General features: G+C 37.3%; 1 protein-coding gene across 6 annotated transcripts in view; it reads left to right on the plus strand.

The window, feature by feature from the left end:
• The window catches only part of TJP1 (tight junction protein 1), a 246,987-nt gene that overhangs the window by 152,880 nt on the left and 69,932 nt on the right, over positions 1 to 24,175 (plus strand). The window lies entirely within an intron of this gene.

A 24,175-nucleotide genomic window follows, 5' to 3' on the forward strand; every position in this document is an offset into this window, starting at 1 on the left:
TGTCAGTTTGAATTCTAGTTCTACCTTTCTTTTGCTTTAGAAATGGGGAAGTGGGCCGGGTGCGGTGGCTCACGCCTGTAATCCCAGCACTTTGGGAGGCCGAGGCGGGTGGATCACGAGGTCAAGGGATCGAGATCATCCTGGTCAACATGGTGAAACCCCGTCTCTACTAAAAATACAAAAAATTAGCTGGGCATGGTGGCGCGTGCCTGTAATCCCAGCTACTCGGGAGGCTGAGGCAGGAGAATTGCCTGAACCCAGGAGGCAGAGGTTGCAGTGAGCCGAGATCGTGCCATTGCACTCTAGCCTGGGTAACAAGAGCGAAACTCCGTCCCAAAAAAAAAAAAGAAAAAGAAAAAGAAATGGGAAAGTGGGCTGGGCATGGTGACTCACGCCTGTAATCCCAGCACTTTGGGAAGCCGAGGCAGGCAGATCATGAGGTCAAGAGATTGAGACCATCCTGGCCAACATGGTGAAACCCTGTCTCTAACTAAAAAAAAAAAAAAAAAATAGCTGGGTGCGGTGGTGCACGCCTGTAGTCCTAGTTACTTGGGAGGCTGAGGCAGGAGCATTGCTTGAACCTGGGAGGCAGAGTTGCAGTGAGCCGAGCTCGCGTCACTGCACTCCAGCCTGGCGTCTGGCAACAGAGCGAGACTCTGTCTCAAAAAAAAAAAAAGAAAGAAAGAAATGGGGAAGTGATTCAGTCACCTTTGAAAGCCTTGGTTTTCACATATTTAAAATGGAACAAATTGATAACAGTCATGCTTTACCAATTTGTAACGTTAAATGCCTCTCAAAATTCTCTCCTCTTTCAAGAGAGCTGAATCTGCTGAGTACTCACTTAGAGAATGTATGGAAAGAGAGAATATTTAAATACTCACCTTACACTTTACACTTAGTATTTCTACCAGTTGTATCCATGATTAGGAAGATGGAAAGGGCAAAGAATCATGTTCCTGGACTCTCCCTCTGATTATCTCATGAATGTTTGCATCTGCACATAGTAGATAATGGGTAAATTAATTATTAAAAAAATAGTGGGTTTTCAGATAAGATACAGTCAACTTTTTAATGTCTTATTAAATGGTGAAGGAAATCATTGAATAATACTAACCTTGACTTTCATAAACCTGCCATATGGCCTTTCTTTGTTTGAAATGTATCGATAGGTAGCATATTTAAATCAGATACATATGATTAAATATATAAGATAACTTCTTTTGACTGGTGGTGATATCAGTGATTTGGTGTTATTTTATCACATTACCTTTATTTTTATTCAGACCTTTATTGTTTTTATTGGTATAATTTACATATAGTAGAATTTACCCTTAGTGTGCAGTTCTGAGTTTTGACAAGCATATACAGTCATATAACCACAATTTTAAAAATACAAGACAACTTTATCACACTAAAACTTTCCCTTACACCTATTTCTAGTCAGCCCGGTTTCCTCACCTCCACTTAACCAATAATATGGTTTCTTTTTGTACATTTTTGCCTTTTCTAGAATGTCATGTAAATGGACTCATACATATGTGCCCTTTTCTTAGACTTAGCCTAATGCATTTAGGATTTCTCCATGACGTTACTGATACCAGTAGTTGGTTTCTTCTTGTAGCGTTTCATTGTATGAATGTATAATAGTGTGTTCATTTTCCAGTTGTGGCATATTTGAGTTTTACAGTTTCCAGTGATTATGAACAAACTTGCCTTAGTGTACAGATTTTCGTATGAACATAACTTCTTATTTCTTTTGGGTTAGTACTTAGGAAAAGACTTGCCGTGGGTCCCATGGCCGTTGTTTAAGTTTTAAAGAAATTCTGAAACTGTCTGTACCATCTAGTACCACTACTGGCAAGGTATAAGAGCTCCAGTTGTTCTATATACTCATCAGTACTTGATATGGGTTGAGCATCCCAAATCTGAAATCTAAAATGCGCCAAAATTCAAAACTTTTTGAGTGATGATGTCATGTTTAAAGGAAATGCTCATTGGAACATTTTGGATTTTGGATATTTAGATTAAGGATGCCCAACTGATAAGTATAATGCAGACTTTCCCAAATCCAAAACATTGGAAATCTGAAACACTTCTGGTCCCAAGCATTTCAGGTAAAGGATATTCAATCCGTATTGTCAGATTAAAAAAAAAAGAGGCTGGGCTCCGTGGCTCACACCTGTAATCCAAACACTTTGGGAGGCCAAGGCTGGTGGATCACCTGAGGTTGGGAGTTTGAGCCAGCCTGGCCAACATGGCGAAACCCCATCTCTACTAAAAGTTTTAAAAATTAGCGAGGTCGGGTGGTGGGCACCTGTAATTCCAGCTACTTGGGAGGCAAGGCAGGAGAATTGCTTGAACCCAGGAGATGGAGGTTGCAGTGAACTGGGATTGCGCCATTGCAGTCCAGAACCTGGGCAACAGAGCAAGACTGTGTCTCAAAAAAAAAAAAAAAATTGCCGCTGTAATAGGTGCCTACTAGTATCACACTGTGGTTTTAGTTTGCTTATCTCTAAAGACTAATGATCTCTTGATGTGCTTATTTGTCATCCATATATCTTTGGTAAAATGCATTCAAATCCATTTTTAATTGAATTCTTCTTCTTATTATTGAGAAATTGTGGCAAAATATAACAGACTTCACGTATCCAAGTTGGTTGCCCATTTTTAAGCCCTATGTTGCTTGTTTTTTAGTTGTTGAGTTGCAGTAGTCTTTATATATTTTGGATATTAACCAGTTATTAAATATATATGATTTACATGTATTTTTTCCCATTCCATGGATTGCCTTTTTACTCTGCGATTACTCTTTTTGGTGCACAGAAGTTTCTGAGTTTTGAAAGATTTTTTAATATATTCAGGATACAGGTTCTTTAACAGGTATTATTTGGTAAATATTTTTTCCCATTCTGTGGTTTGCCTTTTCTTTCTGTTAATGACAGTGTCTTTTGCAGTATGTGCTTTAAGTTTTGATAAAGCCCTGGCTGGGTGCAGTGACTCACACCTGTAATCCCAGCACTTTGGGAGGCCGAAGCAGTCAGATCACTTGAGGCCAGGAATTTGAGACCAGCCTGGCCATCATGGTGAAACCCTGTCTCTACTAAAAATACAGAAATTAACTGGGAGTGGTAGCATGCACCTGTAGTCCCAGCTACTCAGAGGCTGAGATAGGAGAATCGCTTGAGCCTGGGAGGCAGAGGTTTCAGTGACCTGAGATCTTGCTACTGCACTTCAGCCTGGGCAACAGAGTAAGACTCCATTTCAAAATGAAAGAAAAAAAATGTTTGATAAAATTCAATTTGTTGATTTCTGCATGTTTTTGGTTTTGTATCTCAAATCTTTGCCAAACTCAAAGTCAAAAAGAGTTTTTCCTGTTTTCTATTAGAAGTTTTATTTCAATTAAATTCTGTTCGTGTAGTGAGATAGGGGCAGAGATAATTTTTTTTTATACAGATGTTCAATATTTGAACATGCTATTGAAGAAGCATTTTGTTGGAAAGATTATACTTTTACCATTTAATTGCCTTTCTCCCTTTGTCAAAAATCAATTGGCCATATATTTCTGGACTTTCTTGTCTGGTCTGTTGATCTATGTGTCTGTCTTTTTACCAGTTACTTCTATGTTGATTACTGTAGCTTTATATTAAATGTGGAAATCAGGTAGTATAAATCCTCCAAAATTTTTAGAAATGATTTGGCTATTCTAGCTCCTTTGCCTTTCTATATATTTTAGAATAATTTTGTCAACTTTTATTTCCCTCCAGACAAAACAAAACCTGCTGGGATTTTTATTGGGATTGCATTTGAATCTACAAATCAATTTGGGGAGAATTAACATCTTAACAATATTGAATATTTCAAACTGTGAATGTAATGTTATCTTCCCATTGTTTTATTTTTTAATGTATTGTATGTAGTTTTTGGCAAATAGATCCTGCACACATTTTGTTAGGTTTATAGTTAAATATCTCATGTTTCTTGATGCTGTTGTAAATAGTGTTTGTATTTTTAATTTCAATTTTTTATTCCCTGTTACTATGTAGAAATATAGTTTTGTGTTTGTTTTTTTTTTTATAGCAAACTTGCAATCTTAAAATTACTATTTGTAGGAACTTTCTTGTGTAGATTCCTTGGTGTTGTCCTGTGTATAGGCAGTCATATCATCTGTGTATAGAGGCAATTTTATTCCCTCCTTTCAAATGCTGTTTCTTTTTCTTGCCTTATCACAGTAGCTTGAACTTTCAGAATGTTGTTGATTAGGAATGGTGAGCAGATATACTTGCTTTACTCCTAATATTGGGTAAAAGCATTCTGTCTTTCACCATTAAGTATTTTTTTGGTGATGCCCTTTATCAGGTTAAGGAAGTTCCCTTGTATTTCTGTTTTGCCATTATTAGGTTGAGGAAGTTCCTTTTATCTTAGTTTTCTGAGAGGTTGTTGTTTTTAATCATGAATGAATGTTGAATTTTGTCAGTGCTATTTTTTGCTTGTATGACTGGGATTATATGGGTTTTCTTCTTAATCTGTTGATATGGTGGATTTCTTGCTTTTTGTCGAACAGCTTTGCATTCCTGAGATAAATTCTACTTGATTGTTACATGTTATCCATTTTAGGTATTGCTGGATTGATTTGCTGATGTTTTGTGAGGATACTTGTTTATTGGTCAGTACTTTTTTTTTTTTTTTACATATTACTATCTGGTTTTGGTATCATAGAAAAGCTGCTGCACCTCAAAACAAGGAGTTGGGAAGTGTTCCTTCCTTTTGTAGTTTCTGGTAGAGTTCATGTACAACTGATTTTATTTTTTTCTTAAATGTTTGTTAGAATTCACTAGTACAGTCACCTGATACTGGTGTTTTCTTTGTGAGGATTTTAATTACAAATTCAAGTTCTTTAATTTTATATAGGAATATATAGGTTATGTATTTCTTGCTTCTTAGGGTTTGTTTTTGTGTTTTTGTTTTTTTTGTAGTTTGTATCTTTCTTTCTTTCTTTTTCTTTTCCTTTTTTTTTTTGGAGACAGTCTTGTTCTGTCTCCCAGGCTGAAGTGCAGGGGCGTGATCTCCACTCACTGCAACCTCTGGGGTTGAAGTGATTCTCCTGCCTCAGCAGGAGGGCAGCCCAGAAAATGTCATCAGAAGATACATAGAGATAAGAGAGGTATATAACTCAAAATTGTTTGGTTGTTAAATATGCTAACTGTTGCACTAGGAAAACAGCTGGATTGCCTCTGAGCCTCATCACAGAGAGACTATGACAATTGAAGCCTTCACCAGCCATCCCTCCAGGAATGGTTTTTTTGGTTTTTGTTTTTTTGAAGGTTCAAAAAAAAATTTTTTTGTCTGGTTGCCGTGGCTCACACCTGTAATCCTAGCACTTTGGGAGGCTGAGGTGGGCAGATCACGTGAGGTCAGGAGTTTGAGACCAACCTGGGCAACATGGTGAAATCCTGTCTCTACTAGGAATACAAAAGTTAGCCAGGCATGATGGCACATACCTGTAATTCCAGCTACTCAGGAGGCTGAGGCAGGAGAATCGCTTTAACCCGGGAGGTGGAGGTTGCAATGAGCCGAGATCATGCCACTGCACTCCAGCCTGGGCAACAAGAGCAAAACTCCACCTCAAAAAAAAAAAATCTTTTCGGCACAAGCAGTAATAAAATGTCTCCCATCATAGAAAAGCCCAGGACCTGATGGCTTCACTGCTGAATTCTAGCAAGCATTTGAAGAAGAACTATATCAATCCTACTCAAACTATTCCAGAAAGTTTAGAGAATACTTCCAGAGTCACTCTACAAGGCCAGTATTTCTGTGGTACCAAAACCAGACAAAGACAGACACACACACACACGTCGCACATGCACTCTCGCTCGCGCTCTCTCTCTCTCTTTCTCTCTCTCTCTGCTAATATCTTTGAGTAGAGATGCAGAATCCTCAAACCAAATTCAACTACATATTTAAAAGATCATTCATTGTAATCAAGTGGGATTCATCCCAGAGATGCAAGGATGGCTCAGCATATTCTGATGTGGTTTGTGTCTGTGCCCCTGCCCAAATCTCATGTTGAATTATAATCCCCAATGTTGGAGGAGGGGCCTAGTGGGAGGTAATTGGATCATGGGAGTGGAGTTCTCATGAATGGTTTAGCACCATCTCCCCTTGCTACTTTATAGTGAGTGAGTTCTTGCCAGATCTGGTTGTTTAAACCTCCCCCCGCCCCCCCCCCACTTCCATGCGATGTGTTTGTTCTCTCTTTGCCTTCTGCCCTGATTACGCGTTTCCTGAGATCTCCCCAGAAGCCAAACAGATGCTGTCATGCTTGCTGTACAGTCTCAAGAATCGTGAGCCAGTGAAACATCTTTTTTTAAATTAATTACTCAGTCTCAGGTATTTCTTTATAGCAAGTGTGTGAACGACCTAATACATATTCAAATCTGCAAGTGCGATACATTACATAAAAAGAATGAAGGACAAAAACCATATGTCCATTTCTATAGATGCCAAAAAAGCATTCAATGAAATTCAGCATCCCTTCATGATAAAAACTCAGAACTGGATGTAGAAGGAACATGCCTCAGCACAATAAAAGTCGGAGGTAGTATCATGGGGGGAAATCTGAAGGCCTCTCCTGTAAGATCTGGAAGAAGGCAACGATGCCCACTTTCACCGCTTTTCTTCAATGTGGTACTGGAAGTCCTAGCCAGAGCAATTAAACAGGAAAAGGAAAGAAAAGGCATCCAAATTGGAAAGGAAAAAGTTGGATTATCCTTGTTTACAGACAGTAGGATCTTAAATTTAGAAAAAACTAAGGACTCTACCAGAAAACTGTTAGAACTGAGGTTTAGTTAAAATTGCAGGATACAAAATCAATTTGTAAAAATCAGTATTTCTGTATGCCAAGAGCAAACAATCTGGAAAATAAACCAAGAAAATAATCTTGTTTACAATAGTTACAAATAAAATAAAATACCTAGGAATAAACTTAACCAAAGAAGTGAAAGATTTCTACATTGAAAACTAAAAAACACTAATGAAAGATATTAAAGAGGACACGAAAAAATGGAAAGATACTCCATGATCATGAATTCAGTATTGTTGGAATAGGTATTGTTAAAATGTCCACACTACCCAAAGGAATTTACAAATTCAGTGCAACCCTTGTCAAAACACCAGTGACATTCTTCACAAAGGAATGTTTTGGGTTTGGAAAAACAATCCTGAAATTTCCATGGAACTATAAAGATCCAGAGGAGCCAAAGCAATCCTAGGCAAAAAGAACAAAACTGAAGGAATCACATTGCATACATTTTGTGACTTCAAATTATACGCCAGAGCTATAGCATGGTGCTGGCATAAAAACACACATAGACCAATGGAACAAAATATCCCAGAAATAAATCCACACATTTACAGTCAACTCGTTTTCAGCAAAGTCACCAAGAATATTGGGGAAGGGACAGTCTGCGATAAATGGTGCTGGGAAAACTGGTCATCCATATCCAGGAGAATGAAACTGGACCACTATCTCTTTCCATATACCAAAACAAATCAAAATGGATTAAACAATGGAAGTTATGAAACTACTAGAAGAAAGCATTGGGAAACACTGAAGGTCATTGGTTTGGGCTAAGGTTTCTTGAGTTAGACCTCCAAAGTACAGGCAACAAAAGTAAAATGGACAGTGGGATCATGTCAAGCTCAAAGCTGCTGCTCAACAAACAGTCAACAAAATGAAAAAGCAACCCACAGAATGGGAGAAAATATTGGCAAACTACCATCTGACAAGGAATAATAACCAGAATATATAAGGAGCTAAAACAACTCAATAGGAAGTAGAAATCCAATTTAAAAATGGTCAAAAGATCTTAAAGCACAAGCGCTGAATAGACATTTCTCAAAAGAAGGCATACGGGTAAATGACCAACAGGTATATGAAAAAATGGTCAACATCACTAATCAGAGAAATACTAATCAAAACTATAATGAAATGTCATCTTACCCCAGTTAAAATGACTTTTATCAAAATGACAGGCAATAACAAATGCTAGTGAGGATGCAGAAAAAAGAGAACTCTTACATGTTGTTGATAGGAATGTAAACTAGTACAGTCACTATGAAAAATAGTATGGAGGCTCCTCAAAAATCTAAAAATGGCACAACCATATGATCCAGTGATTCCACTGCTGAGTATTTGTCCAAAAGAAAGGAAATCAGCATGTCAAAGAGATAACTGCAGTCCCATGTTTATTATAGCACTATTTGTGATAGCCAGGATACAGAATCAATGTAAGTTTCTATCAGTTGATGAAAGGATAAAGAAATGTAAATATGCTCCATGGAATACTATTCAGCCATAAAAAAGAATGAAATCCTATCATTTGCAACAACATGAACGGGACTAGAAAACAAGTGAAATAAGCCAGGCACAGAAAGACAAGTATCACATATTCTCACTCATGTGGGAACTAAAAAAAAAAAAAAATTGAACTCATGGAGACAGAGTAGAACGACAGTTACCAGAGACTGGGAAGGGTAGTGGGGATAGAAAAGACTTGGTTAAGGAGTGCAAAAATACAGTTAGAAGGAGTAAGATATAGTGTTTGGTAGCACAATATGATGACTATTTCTAATTTATTGTATATTCCAAAGTAACTAAAAGAGTGAAATTGGAATGTTCCTAACAACAAAGAAATGGTAAATGCTTGAGGTTATGGATATCCCAGTTACCCTGATTTAATCATTACACATTATATACTTGTATCAAAATGTATCACATGTATCCTATAGATACATACAACTATTATTTAATAATTAGAAATAAAAACATTTTAAAAATCTTTGTACAAGGAAAAAGGCAGCTGAGAGAGTTATGCCAAAACATAACTTAATTGACTTCTTTCTGTGAGGCTACAGAACAGTATTTTCAATTGTCTCAGTCCTTTGGTGTTCTAAGATGATGCAGAATAAAATTTAGACTATCTGAGCAGGGTCAGCCAAGTGTTTATATAAACAGCCAGATAGCAAAGAAATATTTTAGGATTTGCAGACCATAAATCTCTGTCAAAACTACTGCAGTTGTATGGTAGAAGCAACCATAGACAACAGATAAAGAAATGAGTGTGGCTGTGCTCCAACTGTGGGTCACAGTGTGCCGACCACTGATTAGAGCAGTGGCTCTCCAGGTTTTCCTGTAAAGAGGGATCAACTGGGCAGTCCCTACCCATCAGAGATTCTGATTCAGTTTGGGCTGGGACCTATAATATGTATTTTAAATAGACTTCAGTTTGTAGTGGAGGGATATGGCCTCTGGCATCCCACTTTTAAGAAACACAGAGGAATAAGAAAGCTTGTTCCCTCTGAGGCTAACGAGGGGGCTTTTGGCAATAGTAGTAAGTGAAGGGGATAATTTTGTCAGTAACCTGGAGTATAGATATTCTCTATTGCCAAATAAGGACAAATCCATACTCTTTGACATCTGACAGTCAATTTTATGAAAGGAGGAGGTAATATTATAAAAAAGCCATTTAAATGATCAAAACCTAACATTTTCTGCTATTTACTGTCTGGAATAATATATAATATGCTTCATTCTTTCATTTCTGCTCCCAGAGGGTACTTCCTTCAACTTATATTTCTAGAAACCATTTAAACCCTATTTATTCTTAAAGGCTAAGTAATTTTTTGTCCATTGTATACCAGGCACTGTTGCACTGTTCTAGACCCTGCAATTATATTAAAAAAAAAAAAAAACACGGTGGCTCACGCCTGTAATCCCAGCACTTTAGGAGGCCGAGGTGGGTGGAACATGAGGTCAAGAGATCGAGACCATCCTGGTCAACATGGTGAAACCCTGTCTCTACTAAAAAAAAAAAAATACAAAAAATTAGCTGGACATGGTGGCGCATGCCTGTAATCCCAGCTACTCAGGAGGCTGAGGCAGGAGAATTGCCTGAACCCAGGAGCTGGAGGTTGCGGTGAGCCGAAATCGCGCCATTGCACTGCAGCCTGGGTAACAAGAGCGAAACTCTGTCTCAAAAAAAAAAAAAAACAGGCAGAATTTGCCTCCTCATGGATTCTGATCTCTCTGTTGGTCCTCAGTGACAGGTGAATATGCACCTCAGATAGTTTTTACCTCATCTCCTACTACATTATAACTTTCACAAGGGTTGGAAATCTTAGTCAATTTTCTGTCCCCTTAATGCTTGGTACCTAGTTACACCCAGTAAAATTTAATTCCCTAGGACACCAACCATATTGAACAAAGTCACTCTTGGGAGGTATACAACAACACTGCCCAGTGCTGCCCAGTGCCCAGCAGTGTAATATAAACCATATATGTAAACTTAAGTTTTTTAGTCTTCCTATTGAAAACTGTAAAACAACCGTGAAACTAACTTTATATTAGGTCTTATTTAACTTAGTATGTAGAAAATGTTATTTCAGCATGTGGTAAGTTTAAAAATTGATCAATTGAGTCTTACAAAATTGTTCATTTTTCAACGTCAGTACTTTTCAGGTAACACTAGCCATATTTGAAGTGCTTAATAGTCACATGTCTAATGCTTATCATGTTAGTGTAGGTGTATAGTTTCTCTGCTACTGTAACACACCCACACCTTTTCAGCTTTCAGGTACTCTCCTTTAGAAAATGAATACGTTTTTCTAACTCTTGGAGAAATGAAGTGGATTCCTCAGGAATTAGTTGCTTATTGTTACTTTGCTTTTTCATTTTCTAAAATAGAATTATGTAAATGATTAAATGAGTATTTATATACTAAAGTATACAAAATATACTTTTGAAAGCAAGGAAACTAGTCAGGAGATAATTTTAAGGGTGAGCTAGTGAGTGTTTGAACTAAGGAGGTGATTGCATAAAAGATAAACTTGGGACAAGGGTGCCAAGGCAGTGCATTGGAGGGAAGAACAGTCATTAACAGACAGTGCCAGGGACAGCTAGTTAACCACATGCAAAATAATGAATTTGAATCCCTACCTCACAATGTTTACAAAAATTAAGTTTAAATGAACCATAAGTTTAAGTATAAAAGCTTAAACTCTAAACCTCTTTGAAGAAAACAAAGGGATAATTATTCATGACTTGGATGATGTCGAAAGTGTAAGCAACAAAAGGGAAAACAGATACGTTGGACTCCGTCAAAATTAGAAACTTTTGTGCTTCAAAGGACACCATCAATAAAGTGAGAAGATATTCCACAGAATCAGAAAATATACTTGCAAATCATATATCTGGTAAGGGATTTGTTTCTAGAATATATAAGGAACTTTTATAACTGAACAATAAGAAGACAAATCAGTTGAAAAATAGCAACTGATTTGAATACATATTTCCTCAAAGAAGATGTATGAATGTGCAATAAACGCATAAAAAGATGTTCAATATCATTAACCTTCAAGGAAATGTATATCAAGAAGCATAGTGAAATACCCCTTCACACTCATTGGGACGGCTATAATCACAAAGACAATAAATGTTGGCAAGGATGTGGATAAATTAAAACCTTTGTACATCACTGATGGGACCGTAAAATGGTGCAGCCGCTGATGAAAACAGTTTGAGAGTTCCTCATAGAATTATTATGTAAGCCAGCAATTCTACTCATAGGTATATCTCCGAGAGAAATGAAACCAAATGTGTACATAATAGGTTATACATGAGTGTTCATGGCACCATTATTCATAATAGATCTGACTATTAGCTGATGAATAATATAAACAAATTATGATATATTCATAGAATGGAATATTATTTAGCAATAAAAAGAAATGAATGATACATGCTACAACATTGATGAACCTTGAAAACATTAGGCTAAGTGAAAATGCCAGTCATAAATTAGGAACATATATTGTATGATTCCACTAATATAAAGTATTCAGTGTAGGTGAATAGAGAGTTATATTAGTGGTTGCTGAGGCTGAGGGATTGAGAGATTATGGTGAAAGGGTAGGGAGTTTCTTTTTAGAGTGATGAAAATATTACAAAATTTTGATGGGGTCCAAGGTATCTATTTTCTTTTTTGTTGCTTATACTTTTGACATCATATTCAATAAACCATTGCCTAACCCAGGTCGTGAAGATTTATTCCTGTGTTTTCTTCAAAGAGTTTTAGAATTTAAGCTCTTAGACCTATGGTTCTTTAAACTTAATTTTTGTCAATGTTGTGAGGTAGGAGTCCAGATTCATTATTTTGCATGTGGTTAACCAGCTGTCCTGGCACCATCTGTAACCAGTGATGGTTACAACTGTGAACATAGTAAAAACCATTGAATCATGCACTTTAAGGAGTGAATTTACGATATGTGAATTTCATATCAATAAAGTGATAAAAGGAATTTTACTTATCTGTCAAGCAGCTCCAAACTGCTCTCTGATAGATATAAGTATTTAAGCTGAAGCAAGCATGTAATCTAAGATATACTCCCTTTATCTGGTGGAAGGCTATTGTTTGCACTTCTAGAGTGCATTACAAGTTTTTCAGATCCTTCATTATTATTGTCTGTGAATTAGCTGTTAATAACCAGGTAAAGTAAGCTAAGTCTCAAAAGGTCTAGTAAAATGCCCCTTAAGAGCTAGAACTTGAACTCAGGTTTGGACTCAGCATGTAGTGCTCTTTCCATTTATATGTCAGGTTTAATTTACAATTTGTAAATGTGGCTGGCACAGTGGCTCACTCCTGTAATTCCAGTGCTTTGGGAGGCCAAGGCGGGAGCACCATTCTAGGCCAGGTGTTCAAGACCAGCAGAGGCAACATAGTGAGACCCTGTTTACACACACACACACACACACACACACACACAGAGACACACACTCTTAGCTAGGCATGGTGGTGTACACCTGTAGTCCCAGTTACTTCATGAGACTGAGGTGAGAGGATCTCTTGAACCCAGGAGTTTGAGGTTACAGTGAGCTATGATCGCACCACTGCACTCCAGCCTGGGCAACAGAGTGAGACCCTGTTTCTAAAAAATAAACAAAAAGTTTATGGAACATCATTTCTGAAATTAAGAACTCAAGTAATTCACATTAACTACACGAAGGGGTCTCTATACATGCAATAAAGTGAATAAAGTAAAGGGTAGGTAATTTGGCAAGGGAGGAGTCAGAGTTTGTTTAGAACATCAGTGATGAGGCTAATTTTATAGGGAAAATGACAGTGTTAAAAAAGGATAATTGGAGGTATTCTAAAGCTGAAAATAGGAAAATGGAACAGGAATGAGAGATGAAAACTGTAATTTGGGAATCAGAACTAAAAGAATGAGAGTAAGAATAAACAGGAGGACACCCACAATTTGATTACCCAAGGGACACAAGTGTCAAAAAAACAAATCAGTCTGACAGTCATAGAAGATTGAACAACATTTTGAGAACTACCAAGTTGGTAGAAAATCTGCACGCTTGAGTCTTTTGACTTCTAATCCGTTTGGGTTTACCACTAACTTAATTTTGAACAGACCTTTAACATCTCTTGGGACCCCCATGGAATCAAAGTATATTAAAGTTGATAAAATTAAAATCTCTTTTATTCAGCTGAGGGAACGCAAATCTATGGAGGTCTTACATAAGTTCATGATTGGCAAGTAGTATAGAGACACACTGGACCCAGACCTTCTGACTTCATCTGTAAGAAGGGAGCTGGAACAGACCATTGCTAAGACTCCATCTGGTTTACATATTCTGTGATCTCAGTGATTACTGTGAAGACAAATGGCTAGAACAGGTTCCACTGAATGTTGCAAGGTTAGATGGAAAAATAAGGGGGGAAAAGTAAGACTAGAATTGGTGAGGAAAGTTGTAAGTTAGCTGATTGTACAAGTTTGATGTGGAAAAATGGGAGAATAAAATAAAAGGCAGCAAGTGGAATCCTTAAGTAGGTAATTGGGCATATTCAATAGGAACAGAGAGGAATCTTTGGAGAAGAAATTCAGCAATTATTTCTGAAACGGAAACCATTTTCAGGAATTTTTTTGAAGGAACCAAGAAATACTTTAACTCATGGGTGGGCAGACCTTTTCTGTGAAAGGCTAGCTTGACTTTGTGCACCACAAGGTCCCTGTTGCAACTATTCAGTGCTAAAGCAGTCATAACTATAAAGGAATGGGCATGGCTAGTGTCCAGTAAAACAGGACACATAACTGAGAAAATTCCAGGACCCTGTTTCTGAGTTCTAACAAATTCAGTTTCCTAGCCAGGCGTAGACATGTAAACACAGAAGTTGTTGCTACTCATGGCTGCTTAAGGTTTCAAAAGTTTGAAATATGGTAAGTCTTTGATGCTCTTTCTTCCATGGCCAGAAGCTAAAATTTATCCTGTACATTTTTCGTGTAAACATATTTTTAAAATGAACTATCTTGGTAGACCTGCACAATTTTTACGTTAAAGATAGATGAGAAAAAATGGCATTTTCTTTTCTTTCGAAAATCCCTTGGGAGGATACCATGGTAGTCTCTTAGTAAGTCTAATACAGAGAGCATATTATTGCCTCAGAGTAATCTACCTCTGTGAATTCTGATTACTGGAAACAGTAAAAATTTATTTCTCTGTGTATTAAAATGGTTTTTACCATATCTAGATCATATAGCTGTTAATCTCAGTATTAGAAATAAGTACAGTATATATGTAATGCTTGTCAGCAGTCCTATCCATGTGTCTGTTGACATTTTGATGGTCAGAACGTTACTCTTTATTAGATTCCTTAGGATGAAATCATAAAGACAATATTTCCCGTGTTCTTGCGTGTTGACTGGGTTATCTGTGTTCTTTGTACTTGAAGGTCAGTTTTGTTGGATATAAAATCCTTGACTCGCTGTTCTTTTTTCTTAAAATTTAGTCATTTAAATATATTTTTGGTGTTAGTCCTCCTGAGTTGATATTCTCAGATAACTCACATATTCACAATGGTGTAAACTCTTTCAGTAAATACTTTCAGTTTTTTCAAAAATAATATCAGGAAAGTGTTTTTATTTTCCGTTTTAAAAAATTTTTTTTTCTTCCCTTATTTGCTTCTTTAGGGACTCCTACTATTCATAGGTATCATGTCTCTTTTGCGTGTCTTCAGTGTTTGTAATGTTCTCTCAAATCCTTTTGATAAAATCTCTTGCATTTTTTTTTAAATGTTTATTTATTTATTTAAAAACTTATAGGTTTAGGGGTACATGTGCAGGTTTGTTATGTAGGTAAACTTGTGTCATGGGGGTTTGATTTACAGATTATTTCATCACCTATTACTAAGCCTAGTACTGAATAGTTACTTTTTCTGCTCCTCTCCCACCTGCCACCCTCCACCCTCTGGTAGTCTCCAGTGTATTCCCTCTGTGTCCCTGTATTCTCTTCGTTTAGCTCCCACTTAAAAGTGAGAACATGCAGTGTTTGGTTTTCTGTTCCTGTGTTAGTTTGCTAAGGATGATGGCCTCCAGTTCCACCCATGTTCTTGCAAAGGACATATCTTGTTCTTTTTTATAGCTGCATACTTGTACTACATTTTCTTCATCCAGTCCTCCATTGATGGGCATTTAGGTTGATTCTGTGTCTTAGCTATTGTGAATAGTGCTGCAGTGAACATAATATGTGCATGTGTCTTTATGATACACCGATTTCTATTAGTTTGGGTATATACCCAGTAATGGGATTGCTGGCTCAAATGGTAGTTCTCTTTTTAGCTCTTTGAGGAATTGCCATACTGCTTTTCCCAACAGTGTATAAGCAATCTCTTTTCTCTGCAGCCTTGCCAGCATCTGTTATTTTTTTGACTTTTTAATATTAGCCATTCTGACAGGTGTGAGATGATATCTCATCTGGCTTTTTTTTTTTTTTTTTAGATGAAGTTTTGCTTTTGTTTCCCAGGCTGGAGTGCAGTGGTGCAATCTTATCTCACTGCAGCCTTCACTCCTGTATTCAAACAATTCTGCCTCAGCCTCCCAAGTAGCTGAGATTTTTAGTAGAGACATAGTTTCACCGTATTAGTCAGGCTGGCCTCGAACTCCTGACCTCAGGTGTAATCCACCTGCCTCAGCCTCCCAAAGTGCTGGGATTACAGGCATGAGCCACCATGCTCAGCTGCTCATTGTGGTTTTGATTTGCATTTGTCCGATGATGACTGATGTTGAGCATTTTTTCATAAGATTGTTGGCGACATATGTTTTCTTTTGAAAAGTGTTTGCACATGTCCTTTGCCCACTTTCTAATGAGGTTGTTTTTTCTTATAAAGTTATGTATAGATACTAGGTACTAGACCTTTGCATAGTTTGCAGATGTTTTCTCATATTCTGTAGGTCATTGGTTTGCTCTTTTGATGGTTTCTTTTGCTGTACAGAAGCTCTTTAGTTAGATTCCATTTGTCAATTTTTGCTTTTGTTGCAATTGGTTTTGGCATCTTTGACATGAAATTTTTGCCAGTTCCTATGTCCAGAATGGTATTGCCTGGGTTGTCTTCCAGGGTTTTTATAGTTTTGGGTTTTACATTGATGTCTTTAATCCATCTTGAGTTGATTTCTATGTATGGTATAAGGAAGGGTTCCAGTTTCGGTCTTCTGCATGTGGCTCCCAGTTACACCAGCACCATTTATTGAATAAAGAGTCCTTTCCCCATTGCTTGTTTTTGTCAGCTTTGTTGAAGATCAAATGGTCATAGGTGTGTGGCCTTACTTCTGGGCTCCCTGTTATGTTCTGTTGATCTGTGTGTCTGTTTTTATTCTAATACCATGCTGTTTGGTTACTGTAGTCCTGTAGTTTAGTTTGAAGTTGGGTAACGTAATACCTCCAGCTTTGTTCTTTTTGCTTAGGATTGTCTTGTCTATTCGAGCTCTTTTTTGGTTCCATATGAATTGCATTCCTGATTTGGCTCTTGGCTGTTGTTGGTGTATAATAATGCTAGTGGTTTTTGTATATTGATTTTATATCCTGAAACTTTGTTGAAGTTGTTTATCAGCTTAAAAAGCTTTTGCACTTAGACTGTGGGGCCTTCTAGATACAGAATCATGTCACCTGCAAACAGGGATGGTTTAACTTCCTCTCTTATTTGGATGCCTTTTTTTTTTTTCTTTTTTTCTCTTGCCTGATTGCTCTGGCGAGGACTTCCAATACTACGTTGAATAGGAGTGATGAGAGAGGGCATCCTTGTCTTGAGCTGGTTCTCAAGGTGAATGCTTCGAGCTTTTGCCCATTCAGTAGGATGTTGGCTGTGGGTTTGTCATATACAGCTTCTATTATTTTGAGATGTGTTCCTTCAATTTCAATGCCTAGTTTATTGAGAGTTTTTAAGGTGAAGGGATGTGGAAGTTTATTGAAGGCCTTTTCTGCATTTATTGAGATAATCATGTGGTTTTTGTCTTTAGTTCTGTTTATGTAGTGAATCGCATTTAATGATTTGCATATGTTGAACCAACCATGCATCCCAGGGATAATGCCTACTTGATTGTGGTGGATTAGCTTTTTGATATGCTGTTGGATTCAGCTTGCTAGTATTTTATTGAGGATTTTTGCATCAGTGTTTATCCAAGATACTTTCCTGAAGTTTTCTTTTTTTGTGGTGTTTTGCCAGGTTTTGGTATTAGGATAATGCTGGCCTCGTAGAATGAGTTGGGGTGGTGTTCCTCTAAATTTTTGGAATAGTTTCAGTAGGAATTATTCTAGCTCTTGTTTGTACATGTAGAATTCAGCTATTAATTCATTTGGTCCTGGGCTTTTTTTAGTTGGTTCAGTTCAACTACTGATTCAATTTTGGTACTTGTTACTTGTATGTTCAGGGATTCAGTTTCTTCCTGGTTCAGTCTTGGGAGGGTGTATTTGTCTAGTAATTTATCCATTTCTTCTAGATTTTCTAGTTTGTGTGCATGGAGGTGAGGTGTTCATAGTATTCTTTGATGGTTGCTTGTATTGCAGTGGGGTCAGTGGCATTATCCCCTTTGTCTTGATTGTGTTTATTTGGATCTTCCATCTTTATTAGTCTAGCTAATAGTTTATCTTACTGATTTTTTTTTTTGAAAATACAATTCCTGGATTCATTGGTCTTTTGAATGGCTTTTTGTGTCTGGCTCCTTTAGTACAGCTCTGATTTTTGTTATTTCTTATCTTCAGCTAGCTTTGGAATTAGTTTGTTCTTGTTCCTATAATTCTTTTTGTTGTGATGTTAGGTTGTTAATGTTGTATGTATTGTTGATTTAATGTTAGGATGTTAGGTTGATTTATTTTTTCTCAAGATATTTTTTGGTCTTATATTCCTATCTAAAATGACTTTTTAAAATTTCACATTTGGTCTTGAATTCTTTCACTTCATTTCTTTTTCTAATTATTTCATGTCTTGTATCTTCTTGTGCTAATAACAGTTTTAATCTCCTCCCTTTAAGCATTCTTTCAGGCATACTTTTATTGTCTGCAGGACGTTACTTTGCTCCTGTTATATAGTAATTTTCTGTAGAGCAGAGGTTCCCAACCCCCAGCCCATAGACCTATACTGAGCCACATAGCTGGAGGTGAGCAGCAGGCAAGTAAGCAAAACTTCACCTATATTTACAGCCACCCCCCAATTGCTTGCATTACTGCTTGAGCGCTGCCTCCTGTCAGATCAGTGGTGGCATTAGATTCTCATAGGAGTGTGAACCCTATTGTGAACCATGCAAGCAGTAGATCTAGGTTGCATACTCCTGAGGAAATTCTAATGCCTGATGATCGGTCACTGTCTCCCATCATCCCCAGTTGGGACCATCCAGTTGCAGGTAAACTAGCTCAGGGCTCCCACTGATTCTACAATGTGGTGAGTTGTGTGATTATTTCATCATACATTACAGTGTAATCATAATAGAAATAAAGTACACAATAAATGTAATGTGATTGAATCTTCCTGAAACCATCCCCTCCACCTGCCGGTCTGTGGGAGAAACATTGTCTTCAAAGAAATCAGTCCCTGGTGCCAAAAAGGTTGAGGACTGCTGCTGTAGAAGGTTTGATTCTGATTATTTTCTTTTTCTCATTTTTACCTGTAATTGGTGGTGGGTTTGTTGTTGTTGTTGTTGTTTTTGCAGGGGGCATGGATTTTGTTTGCTTGTTTGTTTTAGAATATGGCTTGGTTCACATGCTAAGCAAGTCTCCATAGCCAGGTGTTTATCCCCTCCTGGTTGCATTTTGCACTGTAAGGGGGATACATTGGCCCCCTAGTTTTTTTGTAAATGTTGCACTTGGATTCTTGATTTGTTATGTAGTTGACCTGCCTGTTTTTATTCAGGAAGATTCATTCATGCCTACACTCATTACTGCTAATTTTTCCAGAATTCTGTTTTTAGTGCTCTAATTAGTGCTAGTTTAAAAAAAGAGTCTCTGTAAAGGGAAATGAAATTAAAATTAAATTGAATAATCAATCATATACTTGTTGATGTTCACTAACTTGGTGAACCACTTTGTGTCAGGCTTCTGCAGGGTTGCATTGAGCTGAAAGATGTTAATGAATATTTTCAGCAAGCAAGCCAGTCATTGCAGTGACTTGTTTTGTCAAAGAGAAAAGGTTTTACTCACAAGACTGCCAAATGAGGAGACGGGAGAACAAATTTCAAACCTACCTTTCCAAAGATGGGATTTTAGGGATGTTTTTGAAATAGAGTACCAAGGTTCTCCAAGGCATGGAGAAGGGAGACGGGGGGTAAGGAAAAGTGAGTTAGTTAGGATTGCATACATGTAGTCAAGTTATACAGCTCTTCATAGAATGCATGTTTGAAAAATGGCAGTATCTCCATGATCTGAGGAAGGAGGTTTTGGCCCTCTGACATCAAATGGTCACCTCTCTTGAGGCATTTATGTAGGTCCAGTTGAAGGGTCGGTGGTCTCAATCAGCTTGAAGTGGACAAGATCTGCCTCCTGGTTCCTGAAAATAACTTTAAGCAACTATTACTGTAGTGACCCACATTCGGAAGTTACCTGTAAGGAAGTTTGTGGGAGTTTTTGCTATGTGACATGCTAGTGGGGGTTTTAAAATAGATCAACTAAAAGTAAGCGATGAAAAGCAAGGCAGATTAAGTTTGGTGGTCTTAATTGGATTAGCCTTCAATTTTAAATATGTGACTCTCTCCCAAATAGGGCCTTGATAACCGAGGCTACTTGTAGTGCTGGGTTAAGTAGCACAAGTGTGTACATGTGCTCCAGCAGGTTATAGGATGGGCCACTTCTACCTGTGAAAGCCAAGGGTGGTTTTATGAATGAGATGACATGGAACCTGGGTTTTGAAAGATCAGCTGAAGCTTTCAAGATTGATGAGGTGATAAAGAAATCCTAGGCAGAGAGGAGATGTTAAACCATACAGTTTGATAGTGCATGATCTGCTTAAGCAGGAATCAGTATTTAAGCGGGTTTAGAGCAAAGTCTGGGGTGCTGAGTAGCAAGTTGGAGTTGTATTCAAAGGCATTGCATGCTAAGGAATTTGTACTTATGGGCAAGTTTCTATTGGAATAGGTCTTTGTGTCAGAGGGACCGCTCTACCAGTATCTGTAGTGCAGTGGAGGTGATAAATCTGTTGAAAGGGCCAAATAAGACAATTGTGAAGGTAGAGGGAAGGGAAGGTGGGGAAGAGTTGAACCCTTTGAAATTTTTGATGAACTGATCTTATATTTAGAAAACATTGAAAGCTGCAGCTCTGGCTGGCTGCTCATTAGAATCACCTGGGAGCTACTTTTTTTTTTTTTTCAGTCCGCCAACTCCTCTTCTCCATTTTTACTTAATTGGTATAGATGAAGGATCGTGCCTCAGCAAGCAGTTTTGAAATTGTTCCCAAGTGATTCTTATCTGCAGCCGCTGCAGGTAAGAAATCACAAGCTTCCCTAAGTGAACTGTGGTAAGCACTGATGTAGCAGGAATACCAGCCCTATGAGGTGCCTGAACTACACACTTACACAAGTAATTTTTTTTTTTTTTTTTTTTTTTTTTTTTTTGAGACGGAGTCTCGCTCTTGTTACCCAGGCTGGAGCGCAATGGCGCGATCTCGGCTCACCGCAACCTCCGCCTCCTGGGTTCAGGCAATTCTCCTGCCTCAGCCTCCTGAGTAGCTGGGATTACAGGCACGCGCCACCGTGCCCAGCTAATTTTTTGTATTAGTAGAGACGGGGTTTCACAAGTAATTTTTTAAAATGTATGCTCACATCCCCTGCCTTGTTTATTGAAAGTTCCTAATGTTTTTGATATTTCTTTTTTATGTTTTTAACTTTTAAATAAAAGAAAAAAAAGAATTACCGAAGAAGATGTAACCATACTGTAAAATTACATAATTTTTCAAATTACTAAATTCAAAGATTAGTCCCCACCTCTTTGAAGGAGAAAAAAAGTATTTTCCAAAAGACTAAGGATAAGCCTTTACTAAGCCTGGGGTGTTTAGGTTTTTTCCAGCATTTTGCAGTTACAAACAATCTACAATGAATAACCATGTATGTTTGTTATTTTTGTATTGTGAGAGAGGTATGTGTATCTTCAGGGTATTTTTTAGAAGCTAGTTTGCTCTGTCAAAAGATAGTACATTTGTAGTTTTGTTAGGTTATTGCCAAATTCCCCTCCTGAGTAGTTCTAGCAGTTTGTGTCCCCATCAGTAGTAGATGGCCTGTTGCCCTATAGCCTCCCTTTTCTTAAATGTGTTATGCTTCACTTTTTCTGTCCTTGATGTTCTTTGATTTTAATTTGCATTTTTTTTGCGGGTTTTAACATCTCATATCTTTTGTAAATTGTTTCATTGTTTTTTGGGGTGTTTGTTTTATTTTTCCTCCCTTCATGTTTAAGTAGTTCTTAATATCAACATTTTCATAGTATGGTCTGTGGACTCCTGAAGGTCCCTGAAAACTTTTTTAGGTTCATGGGCAAAACTGTTTTTGTAACAGTATGAAAGTATTACTTATCTTCTTCACTGTGTTGTTATTTGAGTGAAGGTTCAGAAACAATGGTGGTTAAAACTGTGGGCTTTATAGCCCAAATCAAGGCAGCGGCACCAAACCTTATAATAAGAGTCATTGTCACACACTCACAGATTAAAAGAAAAATTTCAGTTTTATTTAAGAATGATTTGAAGCAGTAAGAATTATGTCTTATTACTTTCCAACCCTTGAGTACATACATTTTCAGTAGTCTAGGTATGCAGATGGGAAACGTGCCTAAAGTACTTCTGCCTTGTACTAAAGTGCTTGTGTGATTATTTGAATTGCAGCTGTGTATTGAGTTGGGGAGGGAAGGCAGAAATCACTTTGACTTGAAGGAACAATTGTTTACTTGAAGGAATGTATGGTTATCTAAACTTGAATATTTGACAAACATATTTCTCCAAAATGAATGAATACCTTGCTGCTTCAAGGAGAACAATTCTTGATAGTATTTGTTGCTAACAATGAAAACTGATTTTTAAAACAAAAATGAAAATTTGAGAAGTTTTTATCTGCTTTTCAGTAATTAAAGACTTTTTGATGAACTTGATAGTAACACATGATTTTAAAATACACCATGCGGTGAAATGTGGCATCATTTGGAAGACTTGCCTAACTCAGGGAACCAGTATTTTCCAAAAGGCTAAGGCATGCTATAATAAAATTATACACATATAAAATGCCCATTCAAAGTGTAAAATAGGCCAGTAGATATTCATGCAACAGTACAGACAGTTGATTGATATGGTTTCAAACTGTACCTTATTACTCTCCTTTAGGAAACTATCATTTATTAAGTGTTTGGCATAAAATCAAATGTGAATATTCGTAATTACCTAAAACGTCTACTAAAATAACTTTTTTTTTTCTTTTTGAGACAGAGTCTCGCTCTGTCGCCCAGGCTGTAGTGCAATGGTGCAATCTTGGCTCACCGAAACCTCCGCCTCCCAGGTTCAAGCAATTCTCCTGCCTCAGCCTTCCAAGTAGCTGGGACTACAGGTGCACGCCACCATGCCTGGCTAATTTTTTGTAATTTCAGTAGAGACAGGGTTTTACCATGTTAGCAAGGATGGTGTTAGTCTCCTGACCTTGTGATCCCACTGCTTCGGCCTCCCAAAGTGCTGGGATTACAGGATTGATTGAGCCACAGCGCCCGGCCAGTAACTCCTCTTTTTCAACCACTGTATGTGTGTATGAAAAGTTGGATTTTCTTTCTGTACTTTAACAAAAAGCAACATACAACAGCAGGGTTTGTTACAGTGCATTTCCACCAACTTTTTTGTCTCTTCAGCAGTGAATGTCAGATTTTGTCAAAGGCTTTTTCAGGATCTTGGAGATAATCATATAATTTTTTTCTTTAGATTTATTAATAGGATGTGTTCTACCAGTGGATTTCCTAATACACTAAGCTTGCATTCCTAGAATAAATCTCTTTATCATGGAGTATTTATGTAACGTTGGCTTTTGTTTGCTTATTTTTATTTTGTATTTTGCACTGATAAAAATAAATTACGTTGAGCTGTAATATTGGGGGATTGGTCATTATGGACAGTAATTACCAGGTTTCACTGTCAATATTATACTTGCTTCATAAAAATAATCTAGAAGGTTTCCTTTATATCAGTGTTCTGGAACAATACATTGTATTGAGGCTGTCTGGATATTGCATGTTTTGGCACAATTCCCCTGTGAAATCATTTGTGCTCAGTGCCTTTTTGTGGGATAATTCCCCCATAAATTTTTCTGCTTTTTCTCCAGAAATTGGCCGTTTTGACCTTTTTATTTATAATAGAGTCAATTTTGGTCATCTATATTTCCTTAAGGAATTATGTTTCATTTAGGCTTTCAAATTTATTTGAATTTTTTCTGTAGTCTTTATGTTTTCTACTGCAATACTAATAGTTATTTGTCTCTAATAATTTATTTTTTAGTCCTGCTTTTATTTTGAAATGTGAATATTATCTTTGAATTATGATGAGTGTACGGTTTTGTGTACAGTAGTCCCCTCTGAGCCATGGGGCATATGTTCCCCCAGTGGATGCCTGAGTTCACGGATAGTACCAAACCCAATGTTGCTGTTAATTGGAGCACATTTCTGTTCCTGTCTTCCACTTGTAAGTTTAATGCCCCACTCACAAGTTTAATGCCTTTTCCATTTTAAATAAGCACTTACCATGCACTCTGGCCAAACCCTTGCAGTTTAAGGTGTGACAGCAAAACTAGCACAAATTTCTTTTTCCTCCTTCACAATTTCACTAGTAGAAGAGTCCTTCTC

Source organism: Aotus nancymaae, unplaced genomic scaffold (assembly GCF_030222135.1).
Source record: "Aotus nancymaae isolate 86718 unplaced genomic scaffold, 86718_ANA_hifiasm-v0.15.2.pri h1tg000014l, whole genome shotgun sequence".
NCBI classification, from domain to species: domain Eukaryota; kingdom Metazoa; phylum Chordata; class Mammalia; order Primates; family Aotidae; genus Aotus; species Aotus nancymaae.